This window comes from Phalacrocorax carbo, chromosome 2, assembly GCF_963921805.1.
Source record: "Phalacrocorax carbo chromosome 2, bPhaCar2.1, whole genome shotgun sequence".
NCBI classification, from domain to species: Eukaryota; Metazoa; Chordata; class Aves; order Suliformes; family Phalacrocoracidae; genus Phalacrocorax; species Phalacrocorax carbo.
Genome location: NC_087514.1, coordinates 160572818 through 160590877, shown reverse-complemented (window position 1 = coordinate 160590877; position 18060 = coordinate 160572818). Strand labels below are relative to the sequence as shown.

Below are 18060 nucleotides of genomic sequence, written 5' to 3'. Positions count from 1 at the left end.
AGGTGTCCTGGAACATACCTGTAGCTGTGTTCCCCCACTTGACCTCCACCCAAGGCCAGGGCGAGGCTCTGTTTAGGGAAAGCAAAATTGCACTTACCAACAGTATTTCCCACATAAAACAATTCAAACATGTTTTCTTACATGGTATTAACTAATAACAGCAAAGCACCAGAAATCACATTATGTATGGAGAACAAATGAGAAGGTGGTCATTGATGGATGAGACAGAGGAGTGAATAAAAAAGGAAGAAACCCCAGAATGATATGAAACCTCATCTGCACAATGGCCTCCAGATAATCAGAATACACAATGAGACTTTGCTTGCCTACACAGCTTGGCAGGACCTATGGATCTCACAACATGCATGCAACGAGATCCAAACATCAGAAAAGTATGAGAGGTGAATGGCAACTTCTTGTTTTCATAAATAAATTTAATTTCTCTTGTACTAAGAGGATAGTCTTTCCAAATTAGTCTTGCTTGCAACAATGCCAACACATTATTTTATCCCCAGCGAGCTATTCTAATTAAGGTGCTGCAGAAATTGTTTTTATGCTTTTCCATGCGTGATGAGCACAGGCAAACATGATGAGCAGGTGTGAAGTGTGCATTGATGCAGATCCAAGATGCCATCTCCCCAGAACAAAAGGTGACATGTTGGAAAGGTTGCTGAGAAACAGTACTTTCATCTGCACTAGCAAACCAAACAGCATCAGGGTACGGGCCTGAGCACTGTCCTGTGACTGACTGTATTGTTAAATTGTTCACACAGTCTCTGCCGAGTTTTGGCTCAGGCCAGCTACAACTCTCCAAGATACTGCCAAAGCATGGTTCAGGAATTAACACCGGTCAGGGATCACTCCCAGTAGGAAGCTTGGACATGGCTGTCCTGTCTCAGAGATAAGAGTTTTACTGCAAGCCTTGCTGTACCAGTTGGCCTCAGGGCAAGAAAACCATCTGAGGTCTGCATCCTGGAGCTGTGTCAGGAGGATGGAAATGTTCGGTCCTGGCTTCCCTGCATCCATGGGCTCTCTGCAAACAAAACTGAAGTTGCGCCTCAGTCTTCTCAAGGCCTGTCAGCAGACCAGTTCCATAGGAAGAGACAAACACAATGTCCTACTACACTACTACTGTTTTCAGCGGAAAATGACAGACACGAGGAGGAATGCTCTTCACATTGCGCTGAGGTGTATAATGCTGCAAGGATCATAATTATTAGCAAATCATTCTGACTCATGAATGGTGATGGATATATCCAGTTAAAGACTGTAGATTGTGCATTACCATAGCAACAATGGAATTCCAAAAGAAGTATGTATTTATAATGTAGCAAGTGCAGGTTTAATACATGACATTTTTCAACTCAGTCTGAGATTCCAAAGCCAGGAGAATAGCTTTACATGTCTCCAGCAGTGTTAGAAAATGGCAAAATGACAGTAAGTGAAGATTTATGGCAATATAATTTTATGTCAGGAAGAACTTTTGTTTTGAAATATCTCAAAATAACTGTAACATTTTTCTGAAGATGATGGTCTAAAATCTTATCAGAAGAGTTTTAGAAGGAATGAATGTCTAGAGACGACCCTAGTACATAAAGCTGCTCCCATCCCTATATTGAAAGAACTCCCAGCAGATGTTAGTTAGCGTGATTTAGTGTAGCTTCAATGAGATTGATATTCTTTTCTTAGTTAAAATTTTGATTATGTCTTGTTATGCAAAGTACCTGAACTTCAGAGTCTTAAATGAAAAATGAAAAGCCAACACTAGAGATGTGTATAAGCTCAGTAGATACATGTAGGATAAAAGCAAGTTAAAGAAAAGGAATGGCTCAAGGAGAAATTCTAGGTGTTGGAGATAGAAGACAAAACCAAAAAAACCCATCATTTTTTAATTGTGTTCTGTCCCTGATGAAGAGGTTATAGTTGTAATGTTTCTAATTAGGGCACAAAATAACACATGAAAGGCACAAGGTACAGTTAACATGAATCCTCAGAGGTATGCTGGCCATGCAATCAGAGTATTTTCTACTGAATGTCCCCCATAAAATGAAAAGAAAACCAATTTAAAAAAAAGTAGTTCTTACCTTTGTAAATGGTAACTGATAGGTCCCCATTATGGACAACTTAATTACTTGCAACAGAAAGCAGTCGGTCTACCCAGCTGGCTACTCAGCGTTGTGGGGAGAGCACAGAGAACAACAGTCTTGAATTCATGTTATTTTAAGTCAAATTGACTTCCCCATTTGTGCTGTTTACTCCTTATTCAGCAATCAGCTTAGGGAGTCAAACAAACAGAAGTAACCAGCAGGAATATCTCTTGTCTTAGCGAATGAGGACACAGTCAGAAGCTCACACAAAGTGCTGGGGAAGGGTGGAAGACAATAGGAAGTATCGATACAGTGCAATTGCCTGCAGGAATCATGAAGGGATAGGATACAAAAGACTTGCTGGGAAAGAATAGATGTCAAGGTCACATCCAATTCTACAGACCAAGGAAGTCACACTTCCAACAGTGAGTGACGGGGTCAGGTGCTGGGGAGAAAACTGGCCAAGAATCAATGCAGAAAGCTCTCCCAGCTAGAATATGTGACAGACAGCTGCCAACCAGACTGAAAGAAAGGCAGCTTCTTAGTAAAAATCTTGCAAAATAGCATGTAAAGTGTTATAATAAAGTCCTAAAATGCCCTCATGCCTGCCCTGAGAGGTCCCCACCTACAGACTAAGAGCAAACCCGAAAAGGAAGCATGTTCTTGAGTGTAACTTAGAGACAAAGATCATCAGGTGTTTATTTAGCAGGAGAATTGGTGGAAAGTTAAAAGGCTGAAAGGACTGTAGCATCCCCTTAGCATCACTAATACAGGACTCTTGAATGGAGTGACATGATTGGACTGAGGCCAAGCAAAGGGCCACGTCTCCTCCTCTTCCAGCACCTTTCCCTATTCACAGAGCAGCTAGATCTGGCAATGCTTAATCATGAACTAAAATCCTGCAACAAAGCAGAGCTCCTAGTGTGAAAAAGTGGTACTGCTGTATGACAGAAGACTAAAATCAGCAAATACTTGTATGAGAGGAACAGAACCTACATACTGGAGGAGAATGAATAGCAGGAGGAAGACTGAAACAAGAACATTAAATCCCCGTATCAGGTGAGATGCAAATAACTTCTGCATCTGTTTCTGCAAGCATCTCTCCAAGCGTCCTGGAAGACAGGAAATATATAACCTGGAACTTATGTTTTTTTAAAATATAAATTTATTTTCTGGTATACATAAAAATGTAGGTGGGAAACATGGGAGATTTTCTAAGCGGAGTGAAATTTGTTCATTATCACTCAGCATTACTGTAGTCCACAAAAGACCCATTTCCACTGGGAGATGATCATCAGGTGAAGGGTACCAAGAGTCTCAGTGTTCCACTCCAGTGTGTCCTGGTAAGCAGTTATGAGACCACAAGAGCTTGGGTGAAAGGAGGGAGAGAGCAGTCATTCTCCTGTCAAATTTCTTCCTGCTCATCATGACTACTCCTGATGGCTTATCATGTGAAGATTTTGTTTTGTTGCACAGTAGTAAACACTACCGAGCATTATTATCTGAACCTATAGTAGAATTATCAGTTATTTAGAAGTATCAGACTTATTAATATCTGAACTTATATTTAATACCTAGGAGATTATAATGGCAAGCATTTTGTGCCTGGGAACTCCAAATCCGAAATGTAACACATCTGTATTTTGACTAGCATATACTACAAGAGTAATTAAATAATGTATAACTAATTAAGGATATAGAAGAACCATCCATATGTAAAAATCACCACAAACAGGTCTAATTTTATATTAAAGGCAATGCCAAGGCAAAGATACAGAATTTCTAATATACAGACATAAACATATGTGCGTAAGTGCCATATGTGTGCATATTTCAAACCAGCCTCAAGCGTTCACAGAATCACAGAATCACAGAATGGCAGGGGTTGGAAGGGACCTCTGGAGATCATCTCGTCCAACCCCTCTGCCTGAGCAGGCACCCCCAGAGCAGGGGGCACAGGAACGTGTCCAGGTGGGGTGTGAATGTCTCCAGGGAAGGGACCCCACAGCCTACCTGGGCAGCCTGTGCCCCTGCTCTGGCACCCGCACAGGGAAGGGGTTTTTCCTCATGTTCAGGTGGAACTTCCTGTGTTCCAGCTTGTGCCCGTTGCCCCTTGGCCTGGCGTTGGGCACCACTGAGAAGAGTCTAGCCCCATCCTCCTGACACCCACCCTTCAGATATTTAGAATCATTGATGAGATCCCCACTCAGTCTTCTCTTCTCCAGGCTGAACAAACCCAGGTCTCTCAGCCTTTCCTCACAAGGGAGATGCTCCAGTCCCCTGATCATCTTCACAGCTCTCCGCTGGACTCTCTCCAGTAGTTCCCCATCTTTCTTGAACTGGGGAGCCCAGAACTGGACGCAGGACTCCAGATGTGGCCTCACTAAGGCAGAGTAGAGGGGGAGGAGAACCTCCCTCGCCCTGCTGGCCACACTCCTTTTCATGCACCCCAGGACACCGCTGCCCCCCTTGGCCCCAAGGGCCCAGTGCTGGCTCAGGGTCATTTCGCTGCCCACCAGCACTCCCAGGTCCTTCTCAGCAGAGCCGCTTTCCAGTAGTTCAGCCACCAGCCTTTGCTGGTGCGGGGGGTTGTTCCTCCCCAGGGGCAGGACCTTACACGTGCTCTTGTTGAATTTCATCAGGTTCCCCTCGGCCCAGCTCTCCAACCTTCAGCCACTCCTCCCACTTTTGTATCATCAGCGAACTTGTAGAGGGTACACTCTGTCCCTTCTAGGTCACTGATGAATACATTGAATAGGACTGGACCCAGCAGAGACCCTTGGGGAACACCACTAGTTATGGGCCTCCAACCAGACTCTGTGCTGATGATCATGACCCTCTGAGCTCTGCCATTCGGCCAGTTCTTTATCCATCTCACTGTCCACTCATCTAACCCACAATTCCTAAGCTTACCTATGAGGATGTTAAGGGAGACAGTGTCAAAAGCCTTGCTGAAGTCGAAGTAAACAGCATCTACTGCTTTCCCTTCATCTACCCAGCCAGTCATGCCACCATAGAAGGCTATCAGGTTGGTCAAGCATGATCTTCCCTTGGTGAATCCATGTTGACTACTTCTGATAACCTTCTTTTCCTCTGCATACCTGGAGATGACCTCCAGGATGAACTGCTCCACCACCTTTCCAGGGATGAAGGTGAGGCTGACTGGCCTATAGTTTTCTGGGTCCTCCTTCTTGTCCTTTTTGAAGACTGGAGTGACTTTGGCTACCCTCCAGTCCTCGGGCACCTCTTCTGTCCTCCATGATCTTTCAAGATGATGGACAGTGGCTTATTGACATCATCCGCCCGCTCCCTCTGCACTCATGGATGCATCTCATTGGGGCCCATGGATTTGTGAGGATCCACTTTGCCTAAATGATCTCTAACCCAATCCTCGTCAACCACAGGGAAGCCTTCCTTTCTCCAGATTTCCTCTCTCACCTCTGGGGGCTGGAATGCCTGAGGACCAACCTTAGCAGTAAAGACTGAAGCAAAGGCGGCATTAAGTAATTCTGGCTTTTCTGCATCCTGCGTCACCAGGGCACCCACCTCAGTCAGCAGTGGGCCCAGTTTCCCCAGTCTTTCTTTTACTACTAATGTATTTGAAGAAGTCCTTCTTGTTATCCTTGACATCCTTTGCCAGATTTAGTTCCAAGTGGGCCTTGGCCTTCCTCGTTACATCCCTGCATATACTGCCAGTGTTCCTATATTCCTCCCAAGCAGCCAGCCCCCTTTTTCACATACTCTAAACCTCCTTCTTCCATTTTACTTTCTCCAGAAGCTCTTTGCTCATCCATGCAGGTGTCCTGTCCCCTCTGCCTGACTTCTTCCTCATAGGAATGCACTGATCTTGAGCTTGGAGGAAGTGTTACTTGAATACTGACCAGCTCTCTTGGATCCCCCTACCTTCTAGAGACCTAACTCATGGGATTCTTCCAAGCAGGTCTTTGAAGAGGCCAAAGTTGGCTCCCCTGAAGTCCAGGGCTGTAATCCTACTTGTTGCCCTGTTTCTACCACGCAGGATCCTGAACTCTGCCATCTCATGGTCACTGCAGCCACGGTTACCCCCAACTCTCACATCCTCAGCTAGAATTTCTTTGTTAGCATAAGGTCCAGCAGCACATCTCGCCTCATTGGCTCCTCCACCACTTGTGTCAAAAAGTTATTCTTGATGCTTTGCAGGAACCTCCTGGATCATGCATACCTCGGTGTGTTGCTTTTCCAGCAAATATCAGGGTGGTTGAAGTCCCCCATGAGAACCAGGGCCTGTGATTGCGAGGCTACTTCCATCTGTCTGTAGAAGGCCTCATTGACTTCCTCTTCCTGATCAGGTGGTCTGTAGCAAACGCCCACAACAGTGTCACACATATTTGCCTGCCCCTTAATTTTTACCCATAAGCTCTCAACTTATTCTTCCTCCATCCCTAGGCAGAGCTTGATAAATTCCAGTTGCTCCCTCATATAACGAGCAACTCCCCAGCCTCGCCTTGCTGACCTGTCTTTCCTAAAAAGCCTGTAGGCATCCATTGTAGCATTCCAGTCACGCGAGCTATCCCACCATGTCTCTCTAACTGCAATCAGATTGTGGCCCTGTGACTGCACACAGGTCTCTAGTTCCTCCTATTTATTCTGCACGCTGTGGGCATTGGTGTACAGTCATTTCAGAGGTAATTGAGCACGCAGGTTTCCCTGGAAGGGTGCATGAGGATCTGCTACAGCCATACACAACCTTGAGGTAGCTGGTCTTCTGATTGTCATCTTCTGAGGCAGCTAAGGCACCTTTGTCGCTGCTCTGGTTGGCCTGGCTTATTCCCCTGTTGGATGTGATGGCATTAGCATTGCCACCTTGGACCCCTCTCCCTAGGTCCTTCAGTTTAAAGCCTGTCTCATCAAGTTGGCCAGCCTGATGCCAAAGAATCCTCTGCCCCTTCTAGACAGGTGGATTCCATCCATTCCTAGCAGGCTATGGTTGCTGGGGAAAGACCCATTGTCATAAAAGCCAAAACCCTCACGACGGCACCAGCCATGTAGTCAAGAGTTTATTTGCATTATTTGTCTATTACTGGCTGCCCATTTTTCTCCAACTGGTAAAATGGAGAAGATGCCTTGGGCACTGATATTTTTCACTTGTTCCCCCAGGGCTTTATGGTCTTCCTTGGTTCTGCCCAGGCTCTGGTTTATAGCATCATTTGTGCCCACATGGAATAGTAAGAGCAGATAGTAGTTTGTGCTCTTGACAAATTGTGGCACCCTCTCAGTGATGTCTCAGATCATAGCTCCCAGAAGGGAGCAAACTTCTCGTGACTCCCCGTCAGGTTGGCAGATGGGCGCCTCAGTGCCTTTCAACAGAGTCACCCACTACTAGCACTCATCTCTTCTTTTTACGGTATCCACTCTGTGCTGCTGGTACAGTTGCACCTTGTGGACCTTGCTCGTGAGTGTCTGCAGCTGTTAAAGCTTCATATCTGTTATTGCTAGCGATGCTGGAGGGTGAAGACTAAAGTGGAGCCCTGCTTTTTTGGGTCACCAGGGTCCAAGGTGCCTTGTTCTCAGTGGTTTCTGCTACTGGAATGTGGTTCTGAAACCACTTACCTATCTCTGCCTCAGCTCCACTCATACTGCGCCAGCTTTTAACTGTTTCCTGCAACTTGGCCACCTGATGCAACAGATCGTCAACCTGTGTACACCTTGTGCGGGTACTTACCTTTTCACCAGGAGAAGGGTCTGGGCACTCGCTGCAACTTACTGCCTGTACTGAAGCCTCCTTCCTTACCAGTTCCGTCTGGGTGGAAGCATCAGACATTGCTGCGGCTTTCTCTGTAGCAACACTGGTTTTAGCTCTGAGGTGACTGCCCACCATTTTGGCAGAGACCTAGAGCACTTCTCTGGGCTGTGGACCCATGATCAGGGTGCAGCACCCTTCCACATGAACTGCCGTGCAAACTGCCGCACTATGCCCTAGTCGCTCACACTCCTCAGGGCCATTCAAATCTCCCGTGGTTGCTCCTGGCAATGCCCAAGCCGTGTCAGCCTTGCTTGCGAGAGCTGCTGGGACCTGGCAGTTACTCTGCTGTTCCTCAGGCTTCCCTGTCTCTGGAAAACCCCTTGTCTGACCCAATCTAGCTCCCAGCCACGGGACTTACCATTGCTGCTGCTACATTCCCCGCCAACTCATACAAAATTGGCCCCAAGGTAACTATATTTTCTAGTGAGGAAGAAGTGTTGATATTTTTTTGCTGGAAGCAGGCCATTAATTACCAACATTGGGGCTAATCCTGCAATCTTATCATAACAGAAGTTTTGTTTTTATCAGGACTTCAGGATCCATATTAAAAAAAAATATTATCCCACTGCCAAAATAAAATGCAAAGTACTTGGTACAATGTGCTTGATTTAATGGAATATTCAGATTTGTTATTCAGATGCCACTCTTAGGTACTTCATACTCAGAATTTACTTTCTGGTGTTTGGACGAACAATTACACTATTCTTCAAATCCCTAAGGTTTGCTATCATTCAACTCAGCAGAAAGGCTTGACTCCTGGGAGTGGAAACTTGGACATTTAATTTTTAGCTGTTTGGAGATGAAGGGACAACTTTTCCCATTCATCTCTTCAGAATCTGACAGTAATCCCTTAGCAAAAGGCTTAGTCCTACCAGAACACAGATGTCCCATGAAATTAGGGCAACTTCAGGAAAAATATTTTTAGTGCAGTCTGCTCATTAGCACTAGAAGAGAAGCTAAGGAAATCCCAATACCCAAGCAAATATATACATATCAAAGTTCACACTAACACTTATCACTGTATCACACAAAAAATTACAGCTTCAATGGTAATGTTGAGTGAAGGATACCATTTTCTTATCTGTAAAAAATCATCTCTCTAACTCTTTTCACAGTAAAGCCACTTCATTATATATCCTCTGGGTAAGCAATCACTAGCAAAGTTGATCCTGAGTACTGTATGCTGTTTTTCTCTTTAATATCTACTACAAGAGACCAGATATTTCAAGTCACAAAAGCCAAATTAAAACAAACTCCCAAAACTGAAGAATTGCTTTAAGCAAATAAAAAGCTCTTGGTATCAAAGAATCAGTGGGCAGGAGGAAACACGTACTTTCTCCTTGAAGAAAACTAGAAGAGCACTGGAATTACAGATTTATAAGTTCTTCCAAAAGCACCAGCCTGACTCTGAAAGTGTTCTCACCTCTAACTCAAATCAATTAAGCTGAAATCTAAAGTTGACACAAGAGAAAATGTAAAAATAATAATAAAAAAGGAAAGTATACATTCAGTCCAGGAATTAGAAGAAGCTTCTTATATTTAAAAGCAAGCAAGTTCTGAAATGGATTTTCAATGAAAAACTGGGGGGGGGGGGGGGGGGGAACCAACCCCCAAAACCCACAAAAAAACCACAAACCTGCAATATATTAATGAAAGGGATTATATACAATACGGTGTGGGTAATAACAGATGACTGGAATATGTTCCCACACAGGATGTAAACATTGATCTCAGAATTAGGCCCAACAAGGTATGACTACCAAAAGATCAGTGTCAGATTCACAGCTGGATACTACAGCTGAGTCTGCCCTGCCATTATGTTGTTCAGATATAGCCCCCAGCTTACCTCTTCTTCACTGAAAAACAAAGTAACCCTAAGATCTTGGTGCTTTCAAGCTAGAAAGCCTATGTTGAAAGCACCACAGATTAGCTCATCTATCAGTCTCGTTTTGAGTTCTAAACTGAAATTAAAGATTTTACTAACTTGAGTGAAAGACCATTATTTGCTTAGAATAATGTGGATAGAAGCTAAACTATTGAAACGCTCCAAGTCCTCTGAAGTTTTCCCAGAATATATGTGCTTGCCCTGAAGGAAAGGCAAGTTCTCCCAAAATTCACTGGGAAAGGATGAGAGTAACTCATTTTACCATAGTCCTACGGGCTGTGAGATAGTTCTGAACATTATAAGCCTCTTTCAGAGGTCCTGGCATCTCCTGGAAGTACCATTAAGCCAGGAAGGTATGACACCACCATGAGCGTAGCAATTCAGAATGACTTCTCAACCAAATATCAATTAGCCTGGTAAAGATTACTGTAATGAAAGTAAATCTTTTTGTAATAGCTCAGAGTATTTTAGGGAAGAAATAGTCCTGTGGTATGAAATCTTTGGAAGCGGAATACTTCTAGGGCGCAAGGCAATTCTAGTTGGACGAAAAGGAGTACAATCAGTGAATAACAAAAAAAAAAAGCACACAAGTTAAGGAAAGCAAACAAGTGTGGAGGCCAAATCAGTTCTCAGCTGCCACTAGACATGACAGTCCCAGGCTACATGCCCTCTGCCACTAGTATTGACACAGGAATGTGTTGCCCTCTTTGTCCCCCCAAAACACTGCAAGTCACTGAGAGCTGAGCTTCTCCTCCAAGTCAAATGTCACAGTTAGGCTTCAGTTTTATAGTGGTTTGCAGACACAGTTGTGTAAATGCTGAGCACCTCATGGAGCCCTCAGAAACTTCCTGAAGCCAAATGCTGAACTTGTCTCTTGTGAGTAACACAAAACCACAAACCAGTCTTTTCATGTGCCTTTATCACATCAGATCTTCAACTTTTTTTGTAGTCTTACAATGAGCCAAAGTAAACCTATTTTTCATACATTACCTTTAATGTATTAAAATCTACACTTTCTCTTTTGTTAGAAGAGTTTTGGAGCCCTTTGTGATAATCATTGATAATCATTGCTCAACATTTTAAAATGTGCCTATTTAAACTTGGTATGAGCACTCCGCAGTTTTTTTTTTAGTGTCCCTCCAAAGTGTTTGCATGCTTTCTGCAAAGAAAATAAACAGAACAAATATTATGGCACCACAAGTTGGTCAATTATTAGCCTTTGCATACCCAGATCATGGCCTTTCTTTACAAGGACACATGTTAATATATAATAGAAGTGTATTTCTGTTCTTTTTTAATTGATTTTTCAGACACATATTGCAATCTTATAAGGTCAGCTGGAAAGTAAGTTGACCAAAGAGAGGCCTTTCAGAAAAATGAGCCACTGGCCACACATAATGAGAAATACAACTGGACTAAACATACGAAAATTATTTTCGTTTCATAGCAGTCCCAGGCTGGCATTCAACATGTACCCACCAGCCTCACTTAAGTCTGGATGGTCTTAAACTGTGATTCTAACACTTCTCAGATCAGAGATATGTAACAAATGTAACGGGCCAAATTTACAACCCGCTTTTTCAGGCTACTGGTGCCTACCACAGCTGTGACTATCCCTGTGAAGATGCAATTGCTATTTAATATACAATCATCGTTTAATATACAATCATAATTTTGAGGACATAGAAATGTAAGTGGGGAAACAGCAGACAGGTTTAGTCTGATTTTGTGCATAAGAAATGAAGTGGCAGGGAACCTGAAATGGCCGGGCAAAGTACACACAGCAATCAAAATTTTTGTGGTTACGTTCAGAGACAGAACTAGGAAAATGTGAGAAAGAAAGGTTTTATTCTGAGACGGATTAAGGCAAGTCAGAGTTTTGTGAACAAAATATTCCTAACATATTGTCACAGACAAAAATGACCAGAGAGAAAAATAGGTGGAAAATTAGGGAATGGTGGCCAGACAATAGCAAACTGACTCACTCAGCTTGAAGACAAAGACTGAACCAAGGGACCAGAGACCAAAAAGTAGTCTGGACTCACCTGGCTCATTGAGGGACCTTTGATAAGATAAAGAAAATTGTATCAGAACAGTCCAGTTCAACCTTCAACAAACTGCCTGAACTTTGTACTCTTGTATCAGATACAGGCAGTTTTAATGCAAGGAGGACTGTATTACAGGCCATCATACTGTGCTAAGACCATGTTTATTCTGTACCAAGGTCAAAATCTTACAGAGGTAAAAACACCTGAAAAAGGTTACACCAGAGGTGTAAAGGTATGAGGACTGTACACTCCTATACACAACCGTGCACCCAAAACCAAAGAACCCTTGAGTGGTACATTCAATATATCTAGTGGCTAAATTCTCCCACCTCCTTGCTAACAGAGGTGTGAGGGGCTCAAGAAGAAAAAGGGCTCTGTAACTACGAGCTCCTGAAACTGTCTTTCTAGAAACTCCATTTCTCAGTTTTGCCATCCATTTACCTTCACGTATCATATTTAAATTCCTAGAATGAGCTAATTTCAGCTGCATTTTCAAATGGAATTATAATAATTACTTATTATTTATGAATTGCACATTATATAAGTTATGTTTTGCAAAATTTAGCACCTTTTCTAAAGGAAAAAAAAACCCAAACCAAACCAAAACCAATTAAAAACTGAAGCCAAAATGTGTTCTAATCAAAGTGTACAACAGAAAAATTAATTGGGCACTTTAAAGACAGTAGTGTACAGAAATTACCTGATCTCCTTCATTAACATGAGTCCAAGTGTCCTATCGTAAGAGATAAGAAGGGAAAGTGTTAGCAGGGCAGGTGACAAGACAGCTTGCTTTAGGCTAGGACAGCCATTCCAGGAGACTCTGAGTAACCTCTTTATCAGTAGAACATGAAAGATGTAACTCTAAAGTTTTCTAGGGCAACCAAGTGTGATATAGACAGCAGAAACTAAGCAGTCTGCCAGCCTCTTACTGCATGACATGTTGGAGCAGCTATGAAAGGGCTTTATTGCCAAACACAACCATAGTGACCCATCTTGTATCTTTTTGTAATTTTCTCCATTATTGAAAATCTTGTGTTCTTAAGTGTTGTTTTATTCCTAAATCCTCCATAGTGGTAAAGCAAAATCTACACATCTGACACATGAATACAGCATTCCTTTCAGTGTCATGAATCTATTATTTGGTGGGTGAATGGCAAACTCCTGCAATACTTATCGCACACCACTTGTGGGACTCCCACCAGTCACGAGCGGTATCTACCACTGAGCTGCAAGGTCTGAGCCACAGGCAGACAGCACAGGTTCCTGGGGTGCAAAACAACTCTTGCTTAGCAAGTTTTAGTCCAAGTCTCCTTGGCAAGCAGTGATGTCATGGAGGGGTTGGAGATTTAGGGTCACACTACAATGCTATTTTTTAAGCTGACAATCTAAGTTACATCTCAACTCATACTGGTGAGATTCTCTAATGTTACATATCTCATGTAATACGTTAGTGAGATGAAAGTGGATCTAATTAGATCCAGAAACTTGACAGGAAAACCAAGAAGAGTCTGGAACTGACTGGGTAAATCTAGGACAGAAGCCTGGATGAAGCAAATGCTTTTCTGTTTATATTGTCTTGGGGGTTAAAGTGTGTTTATGTGCAGTTTGGCATAGCTCCACATGCCTTATGAGTTTGTTTTTCATTTTGTTGCATCAGAAAAAATCTATATATAAACCTGGAAACCTGAGATGCCTATGTTTCTTTTAGCAGTATGGACCTTAACCTGGCCATATAATGCATGTGTACATGCTATTAAAGAGTAAAGCTTCTGTTTCTTAACAGCTGTGAGGCAAATCTCAAGAATTTGATTAGTACAGACAGACAGGTGTGCAAGGAACCTGGAATAAGAATCCTGAGACCTCTATATTAGCTCAAATGCCTTCTAATGGCAATCTGAAGGCCAACATTTTAAAGTAAATTAATCATTAACTTACTAATACGGTTATTAATTATGCTTTTCGTTCATTATTGTTTGCATAAAAAACCTAAGGCAGGTCAAGACTTTCACACAAATGCGTTACTTGGTACCCCAAATTGGGTGATGTATCTGCTATTGTACCACATTCCCTATCTTCCAGTCATGAAGAAACCAAACTGGCAAAATAACCGAGATGCCCACTGTCAGTTTTCTTACAAACAGTTAGAAGATGTCTACTGCCATATCATTTAAGACCTGCATTTTGAGAGTACCATGTGCTCACAGTTTTGACTGCAGTAAGTGGGAGCTACAGCAGGTCTCTTGCCCCCTGTCCTCAGCATGGACCCCATCCCACATGGTTTGTTCAACGTCACGGACATTGGTGGTCTGAGGCAAGAACAAAGAAGGCAACAGGATCCTCCCATGTGGGAACTTTGTCCAAGATAAATCTTATGGAGGTTAAGTTCTGTGCTACTGTTTTCTCCTTTGTAACCCAGGGCTTTTCAGTCTTCCCTATTTCAAAGTGCTGCGGAATGATGAAGGACTTAACAGATATAACATGCCACATATCCATGAAACATTCTCTGGGAGCCTAACACAATCAGACAAAAATGTTCTAAAAAGTCATAGCTGGAAAAGCAAAGCTGTCTTTTCCTTCTGTTCTGAGACAGCTTTGGCAGGAAGGGATATACTGCAGAAAGCACACAAGAATTTTCTGCTTTTGAACATGGAAGAAAGTAAGAACTGTGTTACAAGAACATTGCATTATAGAAGTACGATCTGAGAAAGCACACGTCGTGCGGTTCACACAAATATCACTGACCTTACAATTTCTCCTGGTTTTGTTCAGGCTCTCTCCTGGACAGCACGTAGGACACGAATGATCTAGTATCTGCAAACAGATAAGCATTTAATTCCAGGTGAACACTTTTTCCTATGGAGAAACCAGCTGAAGTCAGTGGAGCTCATTGTGTACACAAAAGCATGGTAATTGTAGTACAGCTACAGCATTAGGCTTTTGGATTCTACTTTCAGAACTGTTCAGCATATTACATTGCTCTAAAAGCAACGCGTAGCAGCTAAGGACAGGCAGCTAAATGATTTTAAAATCAGGCCCTTAGCACCATATTGTACTGGACCCTTCTGGCTTAAACTCTGCATGACAGGGCAATGTGTATTACCATTACTCTAAGGATAATACTCTAAGGTTCTCTCTTCTGCCTGCTTTTTGCCAACAACGTTGGCTACCGAAGGCTTCAGTGTAAAGGAAAAAAATATCACACAGCTTACCTTCTTGCTTCGAACCCTGCATCCCTAGAACATGCAGTTTTAAAGCAACCTTTTGTGCAATACACAAAATAAAACAGCTGGCTGCCCAGAAGGCCTCACCCAAGACAAAACAGTAACAGTCCTTCAGTTAATCTACCTCCCTGGCTCAACCAGACGCCAAGGAATCCAGAGCCTCCCTGACTCTGGGAAGCAAACAAATATCCTAAAATGCCGTAGGTCAAATCATCTTATGCTTCTTTGCTGTCTTTGATCCATAGCTGTTAGGGAACTACTGGTCCTCAGACTGATGGCTATTGCTGGTACGCTGGTGGCAGCGCTAGCTGGCAGGATGCTGTCACTGCTAGGATCGTGCCATTCCTCTTTACACAGCAAAATGAAATCACCTCCCAGATTGCATTCCAGAAAAGGCCAGGTAGCTGAAATTGCCCCTTTGTAAAAAAGGGCGGGGGAATAAAAAAAGGCAAACAGGACCGTGCGCGTACTTTGTTGAGGTTCTTTTTGTTGTTTAGCTAAATACTTTTGGTGTGGTGGAAGCAAAGAAATAGCCTTGGGCTAATACCTGCAGATTAAAATGTGATGTTGATCACTATCAAAAGTACTTTGTGACCTAAAATGAAGCTCTGAGTAATCATCACAAGTGGCAATACGCAAACTGATGGATTAAACTTCTTTAAAGCATCACGGTGACTTTGTCAGACAGAGTACCCAAAACTTAAGTTCCACTTTAACTCTGACAGGTTAAATAGTTTTTACTTTGCATGGTCTGGCTTTCTTCACAGGGATGGATTTCCGTATTATACGATGTGATTTGATGGCAGTGTACCAGCAACGCTCTCCACATTTCTCTGCTCTTGGTAGCAACTGCTCTCACCATTTCAGTCCTGTGTTTCAGTTATTTATACGGATCTCCGTTACTAGAAAAGCAAAATCTCATAAACCTACTTCCCATCACTCCTTATCTCTCTTTCCTGTAAGTCAAGAACATCTTCTTATTCCCACTGAAGAGCTGAGCAATGGAGGCACAGTGAGAAGTGATTTGTATATGACAGTTGTTGGTCTAAGAAGAAATGGCATACATCTACAGAAATCCTGGCTGGAAGCCAAACCAGATGACCATGTTTGAACCAAATCGAACTAAATTAAATAAGGGCTTTCTGCAGCACTCAGCACATTATTTATGCCCTGAAATAGCATATCTGTTTCGCAGATCTTCCCATCCAATTATTTAAAGGCTTGGTCCAACAGAGATAACATACAAAATCTGACTGTCAAAAGATCTGCTGCCAGCTGCAGTCACCTGCAGGGACAGGGAAGAAAGACATGTCTGATGATAGCATCAAGACTTTGGCTGCGACTGTTAAGCTTCATAAAGCTGTCATTGTTTGAAAAGTGATGCCTGTTCCTTCTGCATCATGATGGAACCAGCAATGATCCATCCCTTGGATTTTACCCAAGGAAAGGCCAAAGAGAAACGTGAAAAACAAAGGAAATGAGCAGACCGCTGTTGCCTGCTTCTGCCCCCAACCACAACCCACACGAGCTCAGTTTGTTGTTTTGGCAGGAGAGCAGGCACTGAATAAGCAAGAAGAGCTGAAACTGGCAGAACAGTCAGAAAAGTATTTAGAGTTGTTTATGTATGAATGATTGCAGGGTGGGAAGGGTAGACATCTCCTATTTGGATAGATCAGGTAAAGCCCTGGGGGCAGCGCTGAAAACAGAGCCCTTTGCAATCAGATGAGTAACATGATCCTGGGCTGCTTTCTCTTCTCCCTCTGTGCAGTCTCCAAGTTTTTTGAGCTTTGCCTTGGAGTCCTATTGAACATTACATTCGCAGGCATTTGTTAAATCCTGCTATAGCCCAGAGAATGCCTACCACTTTAATCCTCTTTATTAACAGCTTTCAAATTTTCTGTGTTGTAGCCAAGGTTCACTTGCTGACTCTCAGTCTCAAGAGGCCTTGGAATATTTATATGGTATATTTACCTCCCTCTGATTTCATTACAGGAGTGATACTTGGCACTTCTATACTACCTCCTATGAAGGGACAGGCCCATCACTAGTAATATAGGTGTGACACCACCAGCTACGCTTAACTGCATGCAAATTCTGAGTAGTAAACAGGGAACCAGTCTAAATGCAACGCCCATTTTGCACAGCTAATAACCTGACTGAGAAACTGCTATTTGAAATGTTCACCATTGCATTTGTTGTGAGGATTATACCCTTTGTAAACACAGCCACTGTGGGGCAGCAATACATAAGCACTCATGAATGCACGCAGAAGTTTAAGTGTGCTTTGCATCACCCAGGGCCCTGATGAGGCTGGTAAGCGTTGTTACCCTCTGCCCATGGACAAGGGGTTTGATACAAAGGTTAAGTGCCTAACACTCCTTGCTGTAAGCATATTCCCCCAACCAGGGTGACTTAGTGCCTTGGGAACCATTACAGTTTTTGAAGATAATGTTGAGATAAGGAAGCACCAAAACTGCTTTACGTGGTTCATATGTCTATTCCGAGAGATGTCGTCAACAACTCATAGCTTGAAGATGTTTGAACTTCACTTGCGCACGGTGCCAAATTATACATTCTCAGGAGGATAACGCCTACATGCAAACAGGCAAGTTGCTATTTGCTTTTGCCATTTTCCCAGAGGAAATGATGGTGCCAGACAAGTGTGAGCAGCCCAACCTCACCTGGTACGTCTGGCTTTGTGGTTTGTAACTCTGGAAGTAAAAATGATGAGCACACCCACTACACTTTGTGTAATTGCCCAGGGATGCAGAAGCGTGACTCTAATCCAGGAGAGCATGAGATCCCCTTGCCAGATCAAGTCTCCAGGCTACAACACACAAGGCCTTTCCAAATCTGAATCAACGTGTTATCAGAATTTCTCATGTTCCTCATTGTCCTGGATTCCTAGAGCATTTGCACTCAGCCTAAATGTACATTTGGCCCAGAGCTGAAGAATGGAGATTGTAAGTGATACTAGCTTGATGATGAAGAGATAACTATTGGAGCTCATAACAATCACTTAGAGACATAAATAAGT

The 18060-nt window shown here is 43.0% G+C and overlaps 1 long non-coding RNA gene across 1 annotated transcript; it reads right to left on the bottom strand.

Moving 5' to 3' along the window:
- Positions 1–8528: 8528 nt before the first annotated feature.
- On the bottom strand, positions 8529–14626 carry LOC135311764 (uncharacterized). The gene is made up of 3 exons (XR_010371346.1): positions 14545–14626; positions 12503–12535; positions 8529–10913 (listed from the first exon to the last, which is right to left on the bottom strand). It is a non-coding gene; the product is annotated as an uncharacterized LOC135311764 (long non-coding RNA).
- Positions 14627–18060: the final 3434 nt, after the last annotated feature.